The 20315-nt window shown below is 32.9% G+C and overlaps 1 long non-coding RNA gene across 1 annotated transcript; it reads right to left on the bottom strand.

Moving 5' to 3' along the window:
• Positions 1 to 6436: 6436 nt before the first annotated feature.
• On the bottom strand, positions 6437 to 15751 carry LOC132950019 (uncharacterized). Its single transcript, XR_009665178.1, has 3 exons — positions 15418 to 15751; positions 15197 to 15330; positions 6437 to 6616 (listed from the first exon to the last, which is right to left on the bottom strand). It is a non-coding gene; the product is annotated as an uncharacterized LOC132950019 (long non-coding RNA).
• Positions 15752 to 20315: the final 4564 nt, after the last annotated feature.

Below are 20315 nucleotides of genomic sequence, written 5' to 3'. Positions count from 1 at the left end.
GTTGTCAACTAGATAGTGATAGTTGTTGTAAACAAAAAAAAATAAAATAAAATAAAAACCTCCGTTCTATACGACCTCTAGAAAATAATTGTAGTACATAATACACGAGGAAACGTTTTAAATTCTTTAAGACAGCTAATGCATTTCCACTGTCGACAATATTTTTTTCACTAAATGTACTGTTATTACCTTTCCAGAAACCGTACTGTTGCGTTGGCGTATATTTTGACGTGCGGTGTAAAGCGATTACGGACTTTCGATCGACCGTCGTACGACTCGCGACGTACCGACATAATAATAGTATTATATACGACTAGAAAACCATTTATGCCGATGTTTACGACGTGTACGATACGCGGTACAATGCCATCATGTACCTACATCTGGCATCGTGCTTACCGGATCCTTATATTTACATCCATCAGAAATAAACTCTAACGGTGTGTGTGTTGAATCGCACCCGATTCGACTGCAATAATAATATTGTACTTTGCGTGGGTATAATGGGATTAAATAATAATGTCCTCCCCGCCGTCCACGTACCGCTCAACCGCTTCGATATTTTCCAGACGTAAAAGTGTCCACCCCTTCAGTCGCCCGGCTAATATTATACGCGCGCAAAGTGTGTGCACGTGTCGACATTTGCTGAAATGGACCACCGAAGGCGAGTCTCGAGTATCTATTTTTTTTTACACGTCAACCTTTTTTTTTTTTTTTTTGTATCCTTTGAGCGATGCTTTCATACTGTCACACGCCATCGTCCAAACGCGTGTAATCGGACGATACCAGATAATGATTTTGATTGCAATCCCCGCTATTATATTGTGTACCGCGTATGTCTTGGTGAACAGCACGCGTCATACTCAGTTGTTGTATATTCACTGATATCTTCTGTTGTCCCGTTGAGGCCTTTCCAAAGTTGTTGTATTCGGTCGTAAAATTCAATTTGAAAAAAATGTAAGAACGTTAAATAACAACACCTTGGCATTTTTAACCGAATACAAAAACGAAATTTGGCTTAACGTTTGAGTACAGCGTACCTTTATATCATTATAATTATACTATATTATCTTAATATTATGCAGAGGGACGCTTGCAATATTAATATATCCTTTCGATATATTAATATTAAATCGTTCTCATCCATACTTTTATTTAAATAAATTTAAGAAAACAATACTAATAAAGTAATAATTATGAGATGGTCGTAAATTTGAAAAACGTAGACAAGATTATAGCGTATACAAGTCAGTGCATTTCTACAAAGACTAAAAATGACTTCAATACGATTAAAAAATTATTAATTTATGTTGCCATTTATAAAAGAGAAATAAAAAACGCAGTTATTTTTGTCCACACAATTTATTTAACTAGTCTTTTGCAATCAAATCAAAATTCTTAAATATTATATCCATTATCCAAGCAATATTGCCAGCCATCAAAGGCGTCAATGAAATATTACATTTCCAATAAGTTCGTACGAGCGTATAAAACCTATAACGTAGAAAAAAAATAATTTGAATTCAATCTACAGACCTATAACGTTGTTTTGGAATTCTTTGTCATCATTCCGAGAAAGGAGCTCCCGAGGGTATCACCTTCAAAGGTTTAAATGACGAGATTTCACGACTTATTTAACGAATCGCCCATTCGTTTGATTATCCTTGGTACCTAAAAGATTTTTCAGAAAGTCAGGCACACAACGTCAACCGCCTTTTTTAATTGATTTCTTCCTTTGGTGAGAGGCTTTAGTTCACCGAACTGGAATGGTCGTTTGATTGCAAATACTACGTACAAGTCCCTATAACTATTCCGTATGGGGGACCCTAACATTATTTATATTTTTGATAAGCAGTTAAATAAAATGCAAACGCACGATACGATGAATAACACATTTTGCAAAAAGTATATTGTATTTTATATATCAACTAATTATCATTTTACGTATTTTTTTCATCCTGATTTTACAAAAACCATACATACAAGACTAGTGCAATAATACTTCAGCACGTAGTCACTGGAAACGACATAATATTATAATATAGTCACCAAAGTTCGTTTGGACGCGGAAGAGTCGTTGCTGTATATCGTACGTATACATTTTATTATAATAGTAATTATCGTAGTAACGAATAATAGTATAATAGTATAGTAGTATGCCATGGACGGCCTTGTCGTACAGGTGGTTTCCCCCGATTTCCATGACGTGAATATTAAACTATACTACCGCTGCCACACCTTGGAGGTACGTGTTCACTCGTTTTTTTCGTATATATATATCAACAGCAGTGCAGTACTGCGCATCTCATATTCGACTATTATCATTTATATTATTATTTAGTGAACACTTCACAACCACCTTCGTAACGAACTCATTGAAACATTAATAATAAGATAATATTATAATGTATGTATAATAATAGTCGACTCTAACATTTCCACAAACGAACCACCGTAGTGTATGACGAAGATAACAGTCATACAAAATATTATCTAGCCAATAAATAGTACCCTTAGAGCCTTAGAGGTAGTTTCGCAGTTAAGTAAACCAGTGGTTTTCAGTATAATCCAACTTTTCTAAGCACTTTGTTACTAGCATTGTAATATTGCTATTATTATTATTATTTTAGATTCTGATGAATGCATTGATTTTACAATGCTACGTGTGTGTTTTTTTTGTCTATATACAGTTTTACGGTGAAAAAAGGACGACCCACACACGTGGAATATCGCCTAGATAACAGTGGACTTAACCGCGCTGCACATCCTCGTCGTCTTCACTGCTATAATGCCGTCATAAATGGGACATAGTTCGACGAGTTTGAACCTCCCTCACTTTTAGAGGGATTACAGAACGACTTGCCATCCCCGAGTGCAAGATCGCTTTATCCCACACTGGTGGTGATGCATGGACGACCCGAGCTACCCTCCGAATGACGGACCGTTAATTTGGTCATTCGACTGGACGTGTCGATTACACCACATAATATAGCCATCGGCGATCAGGTATAGAGGAGATATTCCTTGCAGTACACCTACGCGGTACTCTGTAAAAAAAATGTTTCGCCATCACACCTGGATCCCGTGTAAAGGTGCAGCTGATGCATGGGTTATAAATACCGTTATCCGCGACCCTCGGTCACTTAGAATAAACATATTAGCATCATATGACAGTCGTTCATATATTATAAGGACTCGTCGACTCTTTTGTAACGGCACCACCGTGGCTCCACTCAGTGGAAACCTCGTGGTAGTGTTCGTTTTTCGCGACTCTTACATTAAATACCTAATAAATAGGATATAATATACAACACGAATAACGACATAACATTATTGAGTAATATATTTATTGAATTTTTTTTTTAAATTTTCTGAACTAAAATCAATAAAATATATGAGCACCTAGTATAAAATATAAATTAAATAAAACTATAATATAAACTGCTTAGCTTAGGTTAGATATACGTTATACCTAACCAGGAAATCGTCGGCCGCGAAGAATATTGCGGCAGTGACAATTCGGATATTAATTAATGTCGAATCTTTGTCAATACGGCGAACAGTTTATTTACTTCAACAAAATTCAACAACATGAATGAAACCAATTTGCACCTTTTTTTATAAATACAGCATAAGTTTAAATATTCATACGTCTTGTATGCCACGTACAAACTTCAAGTGTTTTAATAATTTATACCTACTCTATTCATTAGAGATTGACGATAGTTGTTTTACATGCTCTCATCATCGCCTAGTTTTTTTTTTATCAATTTAACTATTTTAATACAACAATAATAATATATGATACAATTGTATCTAATTATTCCAATTTGTTCGAGAACACAATGAGTTCCAGTAAAAATTATTTTTCAGCACAAATTTTGTCAATTATTGAATTATCGTTACTAAATTTGTTGTGAATTGAGACGTATAGGCTTAAGTATAAAGTCTTTAAAATCTCTTCTCCAGTCTCTTAACGATAATATTCAACAACTGTGAAATGTAAACTGTAAACTGAAATAATATTAAATTTGAATAGTAAAATATATGAATGACTTAATTACCTTGTAATAGTTTATGTTTAATTCTACAACAGCAACAAAGACATTTCAAGCGTCTCTGTGACCTTTATCTACATCAGGTACTGGAACTCGAAATGTAGCGCCAACTTTTTATATAATCATTTTGTACTTTGTAATATATCACTTTTTTTTTATCAATTTTATACGATTCCTACTTGGTTCAGCATTCTATAGAATACCTAGTCATTATTCAAATGTTATACTTTTCCTGTTCCTGAATCAACATTTCGCTGGTAACAAAATATATATACTCCTAAATATTGTCTTTCGCTGTAAACATGGATGGGGTCGTTTGAAGGTATACAAAAATATAGTAAAAATGACCGTTTGTGACTTGTAAAGACAAAACCATAGCAGATTTTTATTTCTAGTGAGTCAGCTTGGAATTTCGCTTAGTAAAAAAAAACAATTCCTTTAAAATACTTGACCAACGGTTCAGGTACGTAAATAAAATTAATTTTTAAAAATTAGTAATTCCAAGCCGACCGGTTATAAAGTTTTATAAAAAAAAAATTTCAGGTTCCATCAGTATTGACGATTAGCACTAATAGTATTATAATTTTATCAGGTTGTTACTTGATACAATATCTCAATAACAAATAGCAATATTTAATTAAAAAATTTAATATTATGCAAACGCTTGTTACATCTATAGACGTACTTCATATTTAAATTATATTAAAACCTATTGTATTATTTTGTGTGTTCAACTGTTAAGAGGGTGCTTCCCCGACATCACCACTCTTCCTGCTTCTCCAACGGTCAGTACCTGTAGACATACCATTGCTCTGTATTTCCATCTCATTTCACATAATTGTGATATTTTAAGTTATACTAAAATATTATTAAGAAATAGAAAGACGAGAACTTTTTCGAAATAATAGGTATGAGAATTAGTATTTTTATTATTTATCAAAATCATTTTGTTTCGAAATTAAAACATCAAATTTAAATATGTGAATAACCTGTAGATTAACCATCTAATTTAATTTCGTAAAATTCAAAAACATACATTTTAGAAGACTAATTAATAATTCTACTAAAATACTAATATATTATATAAATAAATACTTAATGTAAAGTGGTCATTGCCTGTAGTAAAAGCAGTATGATATTTTATATCACGTATAAAATTTATTAAAAATTAACATTTCTATTTTGAACATAGTCATAATATTATAGTAACATTTATAATAAAAACTAAAACCGACAATCACAATTATTTTGTTGTACTTGGTTAACGTTTTAATTGCATGTGTATCGGTGAAAAATATTCATTCGTTTGTTGCGTGAATAATTTTGTGAAGAGTAAGTATAATCATATTTCAACCATTGTGTTTTACATCACATTCTCTGTATAAAATTATAATATTTCTTCGTAATAACACATTCTCAAAACATAAAGGCTTTCTTGGCAAAGTAAATTAAATTATTGTTTCCGCGGAGAAAATCATTTACGTTAAATGTGTCTTATAAACTTCAACGGAACACAAGAAGAAAAACGTACAGCTTGAATTTCATTTGAAGTATGCATAAAATATTTCGTAGTTTTGGAACGTTTTAAAATTCTTCTAAATCTCTTTGAAGAAGACCTACAAAACCAAAATCCCATTTATTCAAATTTATTTTCCAATTACTTGTAATAATTGCTTGCAAAATCAAATAAACCTCGAAAAAAATCAAATCTAATTGAGGGTTATTTCCTAAATGATAAAAATAATTATGATCGATTCGTCACCTACGAGGGCGTTCACTTAGAGAATCCATTTAATTATAAACTGAATATAATATACAATTAAACACGCTATATTGTGTTGTCATTAGGTACATTAAAATGAATATTTTTACTTCAGCTCTTTAAAAACAAAAGTAACAAATTCAAACTCCGCAATGCATAATTTTTTTAATACATAATATTACTCGAACTTTATTTTTACATACAATTTATTTATTTCGTTTGGGTGTAATGTGGAAAGTTGTATTTTATTGTTTTATTTTTTTTATCGTTTTAACAGAAAATTAGTTGAAACGTCTCTGTCAATGCCAACAAATAGCATAGACAAATATTTATTTATAATATAATACGTTTTATCGATTACCCGTGTATACCTATGCATACATTTATTAACACACATAATATTCTAATACGGGTCCATACCTACAATATTCTAATACAGGTCTAACGGGAAGAGATAAATAAATGTAATGTTGTTATTTTTCGATTTCGACACGTATCAATAACGCGTACAATAATATTATTCAAGAATAATTAATATTTTATTTTTATAACAAGTTGAACTGATTTGTATATTATACATGATTTAAAAAATAAATAGAATAAAATAAAATATCGTTTGTTCATTTTGTGAAAAACAACCACTGCATAAAAAACAAACAACAAATCATAAAAAAAAACTCGTTGTCCTCTGGTAAGGGATTTCTAAATCCCCAAACTGCAGTTAATGGTATGAGACTTCAGTATGGTACGTTCATATTGTATCGTGGTCGAGTGGATTATTTGGAAGCTTAGTAGTCTGTAAAAAAAAAAAAAAAATAAAAACAAATTAAAACGTCTGGTATCAATAATAACAAGTAAGGCTCCTGGGGACAGACGTGCCAAGGTCGTGGGCGAATTTATATAATAGCACCTATGTAGTTTCAAGCGATGCTTATTATTCCACGCACATAGTAATAATATTACAAATGAATTAACCGTATAGGTTTTTTTTCAGTGTTATTAACGATATTAATTCGATTTTTTTTGTGAACCTAAAAATAATTCAGTTCTATATCCGCCCCCCAGAAGCGGTTGCTCGGATGAGTGTTGTTTTTAATAACTATCGAAAACGGTTCGTGACCAAATTGATTACCTACCCTAATCAAACAGCGTGTCATAACGAGATAGATTCCGAAATGGCCTAAACATTAATCTATGGTAACGATATTTTGATCAAATGTCTGTACGCATATTACAACTGCTATCGAAACACTCGTATGTTAAATTTATCTAATGTAAAATCTATCAACAATATCGTCTATATAGCTGTTGAGTGTTTGATAACATTTTTGATCATTAAATACATTCGTTTTGAACCGTAATGTGAGCGGTTTCGCCTTAATCTCATTAAATTATATTGGATAATATTGCATTTAGTGTGTTAATAGATGTATTAAGAACTAGTACTGCAGTAAACTGGTCGATTACTAACGATTGGACCAATACTTCCAGAGGACACATCAGTTTTGTTTGAATAAATAATATATTTCAACAATTTGAGTTCATTGCGTAAAATAAACATTCTAACAAACACAATGGATTGCTAAGATTATAGTTAAGAAAATCTAACATTTTCTTCTGAAGAAGTTTACAAACAATCAAACCAAAGTTTTATCAAACGTTGAGTTAAAAAGTAATAATTAAATGAAATGTTTTATATTTTACACGAAAAAAATATTTGCAAGTATGCAGTAAAACATACACATTTTTTTTTTGTTTTTGTTGATAATTTTAACTTTTTGTTTTGAGTTTAAAACATTCATACGACTAATATATTATACCTGTCAATACTTTCATTTGTGTGAACTACGTTTTGATATATTATTTTCATTTAATATTTTTATAAACAAAAATATATTTAAAGTACTACGTATCAGTATTTTCACAACGTATTATTTTAAATAAATCTTTTAATAAAACTGTAAAATATTCTTATTGATGTCCAACTTTGAAAGTATTGCAGTCACTGCAGCTGAGAGTCAATTTTTCTAATTAAAAATGTATAATATGCAAATTACAAAGCATTTATATTGTTAGCCACAAAATTCTAATGCAATGAATACCTATAATGAGTTTAGTTTAAAATGCGCTTAAACCTATAATTATTTCAGTCGGTAAACACGAATTCTTACTTAAAATGTACAGTCAGTTCTTATACTTTATAAAACAATACATTTACCTGTTATTCTTATTATTTTTTCAATAGGCTTGTTTGTTTCAAAACATTTATAACATTAAAAGTGCCTGAACAATATAAAGCTTTTAAGAACCTATTATAGTTTTTAACAGAAATAGAATTAACCTGAAACAAGTTAAGTATTTCATGACTGCCCACTTAAATATATATATATTTTTTTTAATGAATTATGCACATATGAATATTTAATTCAGCATAGTACTTTTATTGTGAATAAATTCCACAAAAAATATTTCAAAGCGACTACAACAAAAAAAATCTGGATATTACAATAGGTTTTTTAATACTCTGAAAAGCAGTCCATTTTTTTTTTTTTTTTGTATATAAGATAATCGATTTTTTTCTTTCAACATAAAATGGAAAATAAATAAGTAGTACCTATGTTTATTATTCAATACTCACGGATTAGACAAAAAATTAAACACTGGTATTATAGGTGCCGTCGTGCCGAAATATCGAGCACAATGATGACCTGCACGGCCACATCCGTTTCACACTAATATGCCGATTTTGTACATCGCAGTAAGCAAGTACCGTTAGCAATGCTCAAACTGAATCTCGAAAAATAAGTTATACAATACGATTTATCAAAAACGGAACGATGAGCGAAAGTACCTTTTGAACATCATTTTCTATATAATATTGCATGTTTTTTGTCCACGTATTGAACAGAGATTATCTTTACAGATGGTCCAGTGAATTATACCGTGAACTTTATTTTATAATATAAGACTTGAAGATAATACAAAAAAAAAAAAAAAAAAAGATAAAAAAAAAAGGAATACAACCAGCAGACGGTCTGAATGCGAAAAGAGTGTCCTTGAAGATGCGGTTGCTTATACGATAAAAATCAGAAATGTGCATTGCCAACATTCTGTATGAAAAAAAAAAAAAAATGATCAAATACTTGCCCTTTTGACCAAACGAACGTTAAATAAATTATTTAAATACTGTACTGTCGCAAATAACATGATACAACCCATGAACATTGGCCACGGCCGAGTATAAATTAATTACGGGCATATATGCACATATTTCACCGACCAAGTATTGCGATTGAAAGTGAGTGCGCCTAAACGCGATTTATTTCAAAATAATACGTATGTACATATTATACGCGTTTGTTTTATGAAAACACGTGCCTTATACGCGTATTGTAAGGTACGATATAATATATTTCCACAAATCGAAGATCTGTGATAGTGTAATATTATGGTAATTAATATTATGTTTAGCGATAACCACCTCGCGTGGGCAATAAACGAAATGTCGTCGCTCGTCCTGACGACACCCCCCCCCCCCCCCCCCCCCCCGAAGAGCGGCACGTCAACTTCGCGGGCGTCTGATTCACTCTGCGCGTCTCGTCAAATCAACGGAATCGAAAGATTTCCAGGGGGGAAATGATATCCGTTATACTCGTCCTCATCGATTTGTATTATACCTGGACGTCGTATATGATTAGAGTCCGCGAGTGCAACGACTTTAATATAACTTTAATATAACGACTATAATATAGCGTATGTATGTTTTTTGCAGTGTCCATCGAGCGGTGACCAACTAAAGTCGTTTAGATATGATTCGACGAACACACTATTGCCATTTTCCAGTGCGGCGTGAACACAGGCATGACCCGATCGGTGTATGGAGTCGGCGTCGCCCGATCGATCGTCGGATTTCGTGCTCGGAAGACGAATACAGTACGCGAGGCGACGTCATGTCATCATCGTGTGCAAATGTATAATCCGACAATATATTATTATGCACGGCGGTCGTACGCCTTTCGATACTGACTTAGGTGTGGATTCGAAGGCACACTGCCCGAGTCGGAAGAAAATCCACCGTTCGCGACACATTATTATCGTCAATATATATATACCGACCGCGAATGGTCATCTAAAGCGTTCAGGCGTTCGTGGGCGCGACTATTATATGGGCGAGTTTATTTTTCTTCGGGGGGGAGGGGGGTCTAGAATTGTGCATACTGATAAATAATCAAACACTGATAATTAATGTTTTAAACTAAAACACGATTAAGAAACTGTGGATGGGGTGTGGGGGGGGGCTAAAACCGGACGGGTGATGTATTTCCGCATGACATCGGTTTATACCTCCCCTACATCGTGCACCATGGTGTGGAGATGACGCTTCGTCCGCGTGATATCTCTGAGCGCGCGACTATTTGGTTTGCGGTATCGTATACCTATATATATACGGTATACATAATGTTGTATATACGGTATAATATACCGTGTATATAATGTACACAAGCCGTATTAAATACACACACGCACGCACGCGCGCACAAACAGTATACACACGCGTGCACACACAACGTTATGGGTACGTACGTACATACGTCGTGGTGTTTGTCTTGTTGGTATCGGTTTCGACGAGGGTTGACGTTTGCTGCATCGCGCCGGCGTCGTCCGTCGTCGTCAGAATAATAATAATAATGATAATATATACCTACGACACCGGCTGCACGCAACTATTGTAGTATTGTACGTACACCGCCTCCGAGTACGTGCGCGGCGCAAACCCTTTGCACTACGACTACACCGCACCTCACACACACACACACACACACACACACTCGCGCACAGTTTATCCATTAACGTCACCGGGCACAGACTCCGGTGCGTATAACGTGTTCATTTTTTTTTCCTCCGGCGTCGTCCTTCCTCCGGTGCTGCTAGCTCGCTGCAAGAGGCATTTCGATTTAATCGTTCGTTTCGACTGCGGTCGGGGCAGCGTAAACGTACGCGGCGGTGCAGTGGCATCTCGTTATTAAATACTGTTGCCGGTACGAAAATATAACGTACAGTATACCAACGACAACAGACTGTTATTACGGCGCGGTTCCGCGGTGCATGTACGGAATTCCGCTTCCGCGGGAGCGTTATACAGTAAAACGATGTTATCCTTGCATTATACAATTATTACAATATTATCATTGCGCGTCTGTTCGTACGACATAATATTTCACTTGTGCAAATTGCGTTTTGCGGCCAGGGTTGCGGCGGTCACCGGCGAACTGAAGTACAACGCTACCGCTCGACGTCGGTGACGCGTCAAGCCGTCGCCGCGGACTTCGCAATAACAATATTGTTACGCGCGCGGTGGACGGACGATAATATTAATAACACTCTTAGAATTCTTGTTTGACTTGAATTTATTGAGCTTTACTGGTTTTCATATTTTGGTTCCGACACTCGCTGCGGACGGTACTTGACGTCAGACATCAAACACAGAACAGAAAAGAAAAAGAAACCGACGTATACAATATTGGAAAGTTGGACCATACGGGTTCGCGTCTCGCAGTCGGATGTGTCTTCGGAGCGAGGTGCTGCACCGATGTACCGGTACCGCACCGATACCGGAACCGCGCCGATACCGGTACTGCATCACCGACACCTGCGCGCCCACGAGCGGATGCGCAAACTCGAACCCAAGTGTCGCGTTTCACAAAAATTGCTCATTTTTTCCCAACCGTAGTAAATATTATACAACTATGCAGTGATTATATTATCGATATAATTATTACGGTGCCAGGCCACACGGCGGTATGACGAAAATCGCTGGCGACAAACTCGTTTTCGGTTTTCTTCTTTTTTTTTTTTTTTTTGTCCCCGCCGACGTCGTTCTGGTTTCACGACCCGGTGACACGGTAAACGCACAATATTACAATATTATAATGACAATAATAATAATAATAATAATATGTATACCTACGCGCTCGTCCGTCGCCCTATCTCGCTTGGTTTTATATACTTACGCGCCGCTGTTGACGGCGGGAGAAAGCGCGCGTGGGCGCTCGCGTGCGCACCTTTTGACCCGGCGACATTTCAGATTCACCGCCACCGTCACCCGTTCGTTTTAAATTATTATCGTATATATTATTACGTATCTCCGCCGCCGCCGCCGCCGCAGAACGTGATCCACTTTGTACGAGAGAAGAGAGCATTAAAAACTCTATACGACGACGACGGCGGCGGCGGGGGAGGGGGGGGGGTGTACGTGCGGCACGAAGAGCGTATGACATGTTGTGTATACGCGTACACGACATAATATGATATTATTATAATTTATAGTTACGCGATCGCTTTGAAAAAATTATTTTAATTTGGATAAAATATATAATATTGTGTGGCGTTATATTATAGGCATTTTCGACTCGATTATTCGTCTTGCGGCTGAAATCTTCCGTTTGAGTCATGCGCTGTAACGGCGGACGTATTTTATGACTGACAGACGCATCGCCCGGGAGGCATACGTTTTATTAAAATATTTCGAAGGAATTTTAATATTTCATATAATATACGCAGTCTGTATATGTATGACGTTACGTTGTTTTACATTTGAAAATCCGCGACATTTGCCCAAATCCTGTATCGAAAAATATGTATAGGTATTTGAACGGGTCTAGTTTTCAAATCATATTAACGCATCGGATATTTTTTTTTTAAATGTAAGTTATACATTATTATATTATGTTACTGTGTGTCGCTCTGCTGTTGCGATCGCAATAATATAATATTGCGAGAACGGTTATCGGCAAATTCTGTACTCTCTTAATTTCCGCGAACCTATACACTCCACAGACTTACGCAATCCTATCATATGAATAATGAACAACACTTATCAGTTTGGTTCCATTCCGAGGACAAGACACGACGAAACGCCCTCCGTCCGTCGTCGTCGACATCCGTCACCTGATGACGCGAATCATTGACAGAGGTCCGTGTGCCAATAATATGAGCACCGAAAATCGCATAATTTTGATATATTACATAGAGTCGTGTGGCCCATCAGACTATTTTATGATATTCGTTATTAATTACGGTGGCATTATATATACTGTTTAGGGACCGATGTGGATAGAATACAGAAAAATCTGTATTTACCAGCACTCGAGTTAAACGCGCTCACATAGCTTACCCTTATTATCCAATTATCGACATATTTTAGCTCTATCGTGCATTATTATAATTATTGTTTGCAGCGTGTCTTAACCTTTGCAATGATGTATTCAATAATTTACATTTTTCAATTTCTAATTGGACGAATCGTGTAATGCTTTAATAACCGTGTATAATATGCAATGACCGCTGTTACATTCAATTAATGACATTAGCTTGTTGTGTTTTCCTCGAAAAACGCGAAAACAACCGATGCATAATACTAGTATTTAGTAAAACATTGAAATACTTAAAATACTTATAATGACGTTAATTTATAGATGCAATTTTTTTCACTAATTACTATACACGTGTCTTTAAATACGTCGCATTGATTTATGCGTGCAAATACTTGAGTTATAATTAATTACTCATTCTTCTTCAACTTATCACGACGATATTATTGATTTGTTAAATATCAAAAGAAAAAAAGAAATGTAATTGATGTTTATTTGCGAAATAAGTAGGTCAACTATGTAGACAATTATGCGATTTTATTTTTACAAGCGATAATACTTGCAAATAATGATTTAATAATATGATTTTATTTGAGTTTATCATTTTTGTAACATATTTATTGTTTATATTATTGAGTGTGTTCGCAAAACAATATTATTATGTATTAGGTATGTATAATTGTTATACTATGGTTCTTATATATGATTGATAAAACTATTCTAATCTTTATATAAGAACGGAAATAAATATTTTAATTTAAAGTATAACTTGGTAGTATATTGTCTCAAAAGTGCCAGAATAGTCTGCGTAGGGAAATTAATTTCCAATATTAATTGATTGGACAGGCGGAAAACGAACTTAAAAATTATTGGATTCTATTTTAAGAATAAAATAATAATTTGAACTAAAAGATACTGACAATTTAAATTTTTTTTTTTAATTGAAATGTTTAAAGTCGTTGAAATGCTTTGAAGAAATGTTAAAAATTATTTTCTTAAATATTTAAAAAAAACATTTTAGTTTACAAAAAAAAAATAATTATTGATTTTAATAAATTACCTATAATTTTTTTTTATTTAATATTTCTAAATTTAATCTAAAATTAAATTTCAAACCAGTTGATTTTTTTTTCAATAAACTGAATGAATTCACTGCGTGTTATTCTATTTGTTTTGTTTAATATTTTACGAAAGGAAATAAATATACAGACAGATTCATCAAATGACTGTGTGAGTTTATGCAAAAAACACTACAAAATAGTTCGTGTAGAAATTAAAATACAATCGAAAATATATCTGTTGTGTTTTGTTCTGTACATTTAGCAAAACAAAACAAAGTCTATAATTAATGATTATTATTGTTTATTAGTTATTTTATCTAAGACCATAATAATAATAATAATATTATGTACCTACTTAATAGTGTAAATAACCTACCTAGTCATTCTTTCAAGCAAGGCTTACTCGTATTTCTAACGCAAATAAAACAAAATGTGCTCCCAAGTTAAATTGGGTCAACCACCTATTTAATTGCATATATACGATAATATTTATGACTGAAATGTATAATATAATATTATTATGTAGGTACGTCCAGTAAAAACAGGTTTTTGTTAATATTTACGACCAGTATTATCCCCCGTGATCGTATGTATCGATTTATGTTCGTACCTATTATATACGTTGTTCGGATTTATTTTATTAATCTTTTATTCTATTGTATTTTTTATTTATGTTCAACATATCGTAATGATAAATCAATCAATATATTATTATAATATATAGTACTTACTAATACATGTAAATACAATTTACACCATTAGATGGTTATTGTGGACATTTTTAATAGTTATATAAGAACAAAAATATATAATATGTCAATAATAATCATGCATTTGTAAAATGCGTATTTTATGTTCTACAAACCATTACCGTTGTCGAATTCGTGACATGAACTCATTGAGATTCGGTATTGGCGTAGATACAGTAAAAACAGTGTAGTAGAACAGATTTTGTATTAAAAAATATATTATAACCGATCGAATCGTACTTTTCGTTTCGTAATATAATTCACACAATAATCAAATGGGCTAATTATTTATTTCATAATATTATGTACGGCAAATCTGGAACCAAATCGGTGACGATCCTGTCCGCTTGGTACTCGATAGATAAATCAAAAGTTATAATATATAATATTATACATTATAATATATTGAACTAACCTGTTGTTCAATCGTAGGTATTACGAGTGTTTTACATAATATTATTGTGGTGTACCGAACCTCCACGCGGGGCAATGATTTTTTGTGTATTAGATACGGACATAATATAGGTACCACCCTCGGGGCTCGCGTTCCTGTAATGAGCATATAATATTATTATTATACCTACACTCGCATTAGGAATAAAAAAAAATAAATAAATAAAACGAACAAACAATTACCCTTTAATATCCCGGTAAAAGGTATGTTTATGACGCTTCGTATTTCGTTTATGGGACTCTGTGCTGCTGTAAGTTGTTGTTATTTGTTCACAAACTGACGATTTTAAGTTATTCTCCAGCGTGCCGTATACGAGAATACAATAATAATAATAACGCATAAACGTATACAGTGGAACCGGTCCGAGTTCGTGGGTAGTGTTTTTTTCTCCTCCCTGTTCACTCTCTTTCTCTCTCTCTCTCACTCTCTCTCTCTGTCTCTCTCTGTCTCGCTCGTTTTATTATAACTAAACTGTAATAACTATCATATTTAATAATGAACTATTAAATAATAAAATGAGGTGTATATACCGAAGGGAAAACAATTATAAACGTCAGATCGTCGACGTCTGGTATCGGCCTCGAGGCGTGGAGAGTTAGTTATGTGTGTAGTATATATTATAAACATATTATACATATATTTTATTACGATGATTTCTTCCTGTGATTTTTTTTTTTTTTTTTTTAATAGCCAAACGTGTTTTTCTATTGAGGCCCCAAAACTGTGGAGTAATATTATTATTATTATTGTGTGCACCGATATTTTTCGTCTACCTTTAATTTCCGTAGGTGGGCCGTCGCCCGTCGTCGATGGGATGACCGATACTAAAGACTGCTGTATATCATAGGTACGTGTTGTATAATACGACCTATGCATTCGGTTTTTAATGTTCTAGAGAGTACTAATGGTCAGAACTGTGTGAGGGTGAACCCGCGGTTGTACAATAAAACAATAAATTCGTCGGGTACCTTTATGTTTCGACGTTGTGGTGCTAAGGAGTAACCCAAGGACCACCAAAGTCAAGCGTCTATTGCGTTTATTATTATTATTATTATTATTATTATGACTATTTTTTTTTACCTTTTGTCTAACCTAACGGTTATATTATTATATTGTTCCGTAATAAAATATTATCTCAATTTAAAAAAATGCCTAGTTTATTTCATTATTTGACGTTCGAACATACCATTTTTTTTTATTTTTTTTATGTATTTACTCCGTGAATATATTGTATCGGTAAATTGGTTTCTGGTGTACAACTGTCCATAATATTTTTAAGTATTTTAGTTTGTAAAGTATTAAGAACGTTATGAATCGCTCGTATAATAATTGTATTTAAAGAACAATCCAATGCGCTTATAGACAGTATTTATTTAATTTCAAAATATTACATTGAATATCGAATGTTGGCAGTTGCAAATAGCACATATTTCTATTTGTGGAATGCATTTTTAAGTTGCTTAATATATAACAAAAATTATCTAATTCAAATTTCAATAATATTAATCATTTTTATCTTATTTAGATTAGAAGATTGCTAAAAAGAATGGTTATCTGATTAAATAATTTTGATATATTCTAATCGTGTTACGTTAACAAATCTATGTAGATAAACAATAATTGTCAAGTGTATTTTTTTGTGAAAAATAATATTTGAAACCCAAGAACCACTAGTCTAATAGTATTTGATCCATTTGAGGCACAGAACGAAATACGAAGTACCTACCTAACAATAATTTCTTGTTTAGTTTATTAGTTTTATTTAAATACATGACTATTATATTATACCTAAATACTTTTGTATATTTTAAAAATATTAGAATTTACAGATTCAAGTTCATAACACGATTATTTAACGAACACACCGACACGTTTCCTATTCCAACTATCTGTATTCGAAGTTTAGATAAGATAGGTAAGAAATGAAAACAAAATATTATGATATAATATTTGCGGTTATTAAATAGAACATATTATTATTATTCTTACCATAATAAACTATACTGTTAAAGAATTAAGTTAATAGGTATAAGATATATTTTTAAATTATATTAGACTAAATTACAAAATAAAAACAACTCTAATAATAATAATTATTATCAAATAATATTGTACAACAATAAGATAATGAGTTTATTATTATATATTATCTTATTATTATTTTAATTTTAAATAATATAATAGAAATTGTTCAAAAAACTTTATTGTCTAGATAAAAAGTTTTTTATATTTTATCTTTATCTAGATAATATATATTTTACTTCTGTGGTTATGTACTGAAAATAGACCAAATTTTAGTTGATCTATGTCCAAACAACGCATAACCTTCGAAGACAACATTTTTAAATCTTTAATAATTTTCCATATAATTTATTTGAAATGCGTTTGACAAAATATAGTAAAAATCAAACGTTTGAAACCATGCATAATAAATGTATTCCACTTTTTCTATAATATGAGGGAGATTATAGAAATAATATTTTACTGCACACACTCACAAACTTTTCGCGTGTTCAAGCCTGTGATATTGCCTATATTCAACTCCTCAAAATGTCTTCCTATCCCATTAAACCTAATTGGACCGCGGATGGTACGAAAATGAATACAAGTAAACGATCCCAAACTGCAGTACTCTAAGGTTGGATGAATTCAAATCTTGCAACATTCAAAGTTAATTCTACCACGGGATCACGCTTATTCAGATTATTTTCTACAAAATGTCCCTATAACATAATATTTGAAACATTAATTTTTTGGTTTTATTTATATGTATTTCGTCAACATTGACTAGGATATGTGTATCCCTAAATATCATCGCTATTGCGCCCGGCACCCTCTCAACAACAATCGATCACAAAATGTTTTAATATTTTAGTAGTTAATACCAAAATAATAAAAATGATTTATTTACAAAATTAAAAAAAAAATCCAACCTTTTAGGGTTCTAAAGTTTCGAGTTCTTAGTCTTATTAAGTACCAACTCCATGGTTTTACTACATGTCATTAGTAAATAGTTAATATGAAATTATTGATTAAACATTAAATAATTCTAACATTCTTAGTTATAAACTCTAGATATATAATTTTACGTATAGCAATAGGTCATAGACTAAAATAATATTATTATGTGTATAAGAATCGTTAAGACAATAAAGTAAATAGTGATACGCATTTAGGTATTAATGATCGATCAAATTTGTTTCGTTTCAACGTCGAATTTATATATTATACTACCTATGTATGTGTAATAATATGTATACACTAAGAATTTATTTTTTACTAATACCTAGTTCTTCTTTTTTTTTTTGCTGTTTCTTGCCATGTGCCTTCGGAAAGTCAACAACAAACGGTTTTTTATTGTGTCCGAGAATCGTGATTGTACAGGGTGGTCTCGATTTTTATTTCATAGGCCCATAAATCTATAACCATCTCGTAATACTGAGTAGGTACTAAAATAGCAACGTTTGACTGTAGTATTATTATTATATGGTTCAGCGTGTAGTTTATTTAATTGTATCTATGTTTATTGTTTGAAACTCGTATTAAACTGTCATCGTTCAATCGATATCTCAATAAAAATACGCAAATTCTACGTCATTTCGTCTTATAAAAATTACAGAATTATTAATTATTTGTATGGTTTAAAGATTTATATCATGTTCATGTTTGTGTGTTTAAGATACATTTTTCAAAAAATTAATCGGCACCGACTTCAAATGGTTTAACCAAATAAACCGATCAGAGATAAAATTATTGAATTTCATGAATATTTCACTGGGGAAAAAAAAAGTATTAATGTTATGCTCACGGAATTTTAAGTATTTTCTTTGAACAGAGAACGCATTTTGTGTGCACTGAAGTCCAATCGAGATTTACGCATAATCACAATGAACACATTATCATTAAAAATAAATTGAATTTATCAAATGTTCGGTAAAAAAAAAAATAAAAAAATACCGGCTGATAATAAGATAATAATAAAAAAAAAATTAAATATTCGGTTCGCCCGTGAAATTGATTTTCGTATGTCCCACAGGACACGCGAAAACCTACGATGTTTTCTTCAGAGTACATATTCTCCATAAATGATCGTGTTCCGTTCACAAGACAATATTCGTCGTCGGCGAGTAAATTTCGATGTCGTACTTAACGACGTTCGCCGAGTCGTGTAGGTTAATCGAATCGCGACGATTGCGTATCAATTAAAACATAATCTATCATCTAAATTATGATATCGGTACCCCCCCCCCCCCCAAGTCTGTGACAGTCAAAACCTCGTCGACCTCACTTGCGTATTTGCGGCAGATCCCCGACAGCCCGACCACAATATTATCATCTATCAACATCGTCTTCATGATCTTTATCATTATTATTGTTATTGTTATTATTGTTATCAGGACTCGGGTCGAAAAAATAATAATAATAATATGTTTATGGTAAAATATAATCCGTATAGACGTATTATAATATAGTATACTGCTACTATATAATATGCTGCGTACAATATAGTCCGTCCCGTCAGTAATATAATTTATGTTTCGTACGCAGTTTTTCGACCCCCCCCCCACCCCCGCCGAAACCCGCCTTACATCTCGATAAACCCATTCTTTCGGTTGTAAAATAAATGGAAAAAAAAAAAAAAAAAATACATAACAAAAATGCCATCTCTGCTCAGCGGTCGTCGTCGTCGTCGTCGTGACGGCCAGTGTTGCGCGTTGCAGCTGTCCGACGCCCTACCTACCTGCGTTTTGTTCGACGGGTTCACCCAGCGCGCGCCCAAATCATTAGCAATAAAATAAATTCCCGTCGTTTGGTAGTATTGCTCAAACGTTATCATATTTTATTATTGTTGTTAAAATACGTTCGCTTACAGATGTATATAATACGTACACATATATATAAATACATATTATATTATACATTGTATAATATTATAATAATATAGGTAGGTACCCACACACGGGCGGCGGGCAGATGTGTGCGCGAGATATCGGCGTTGTTGTTGCGTTGTATAATATTATAGTTTGTAGTCGGTTGTACCTACGCCCGAACGGGGAGAGCGGAAAAAGAGGAGAGAGAC

This window comes from Metopolophium dirhodum, chromosome 8, assembly GCF_019925205.1.
Source record: "Metopolophium dirhodum isolate CAU chromosome 8, ASM1992520v1, whole genome shotgun sequence".
In the NCBI taxonomy this organism is placed as follows: Eukaryota; Metazoa; Arthropoda; class Insecta; order Hemiptera; family Aphididae; genus Metopolophium; species Metopolophium dirhodum.
This window is presented reverse-complemented; position numbering and strand designations above follow the sequence as displayed.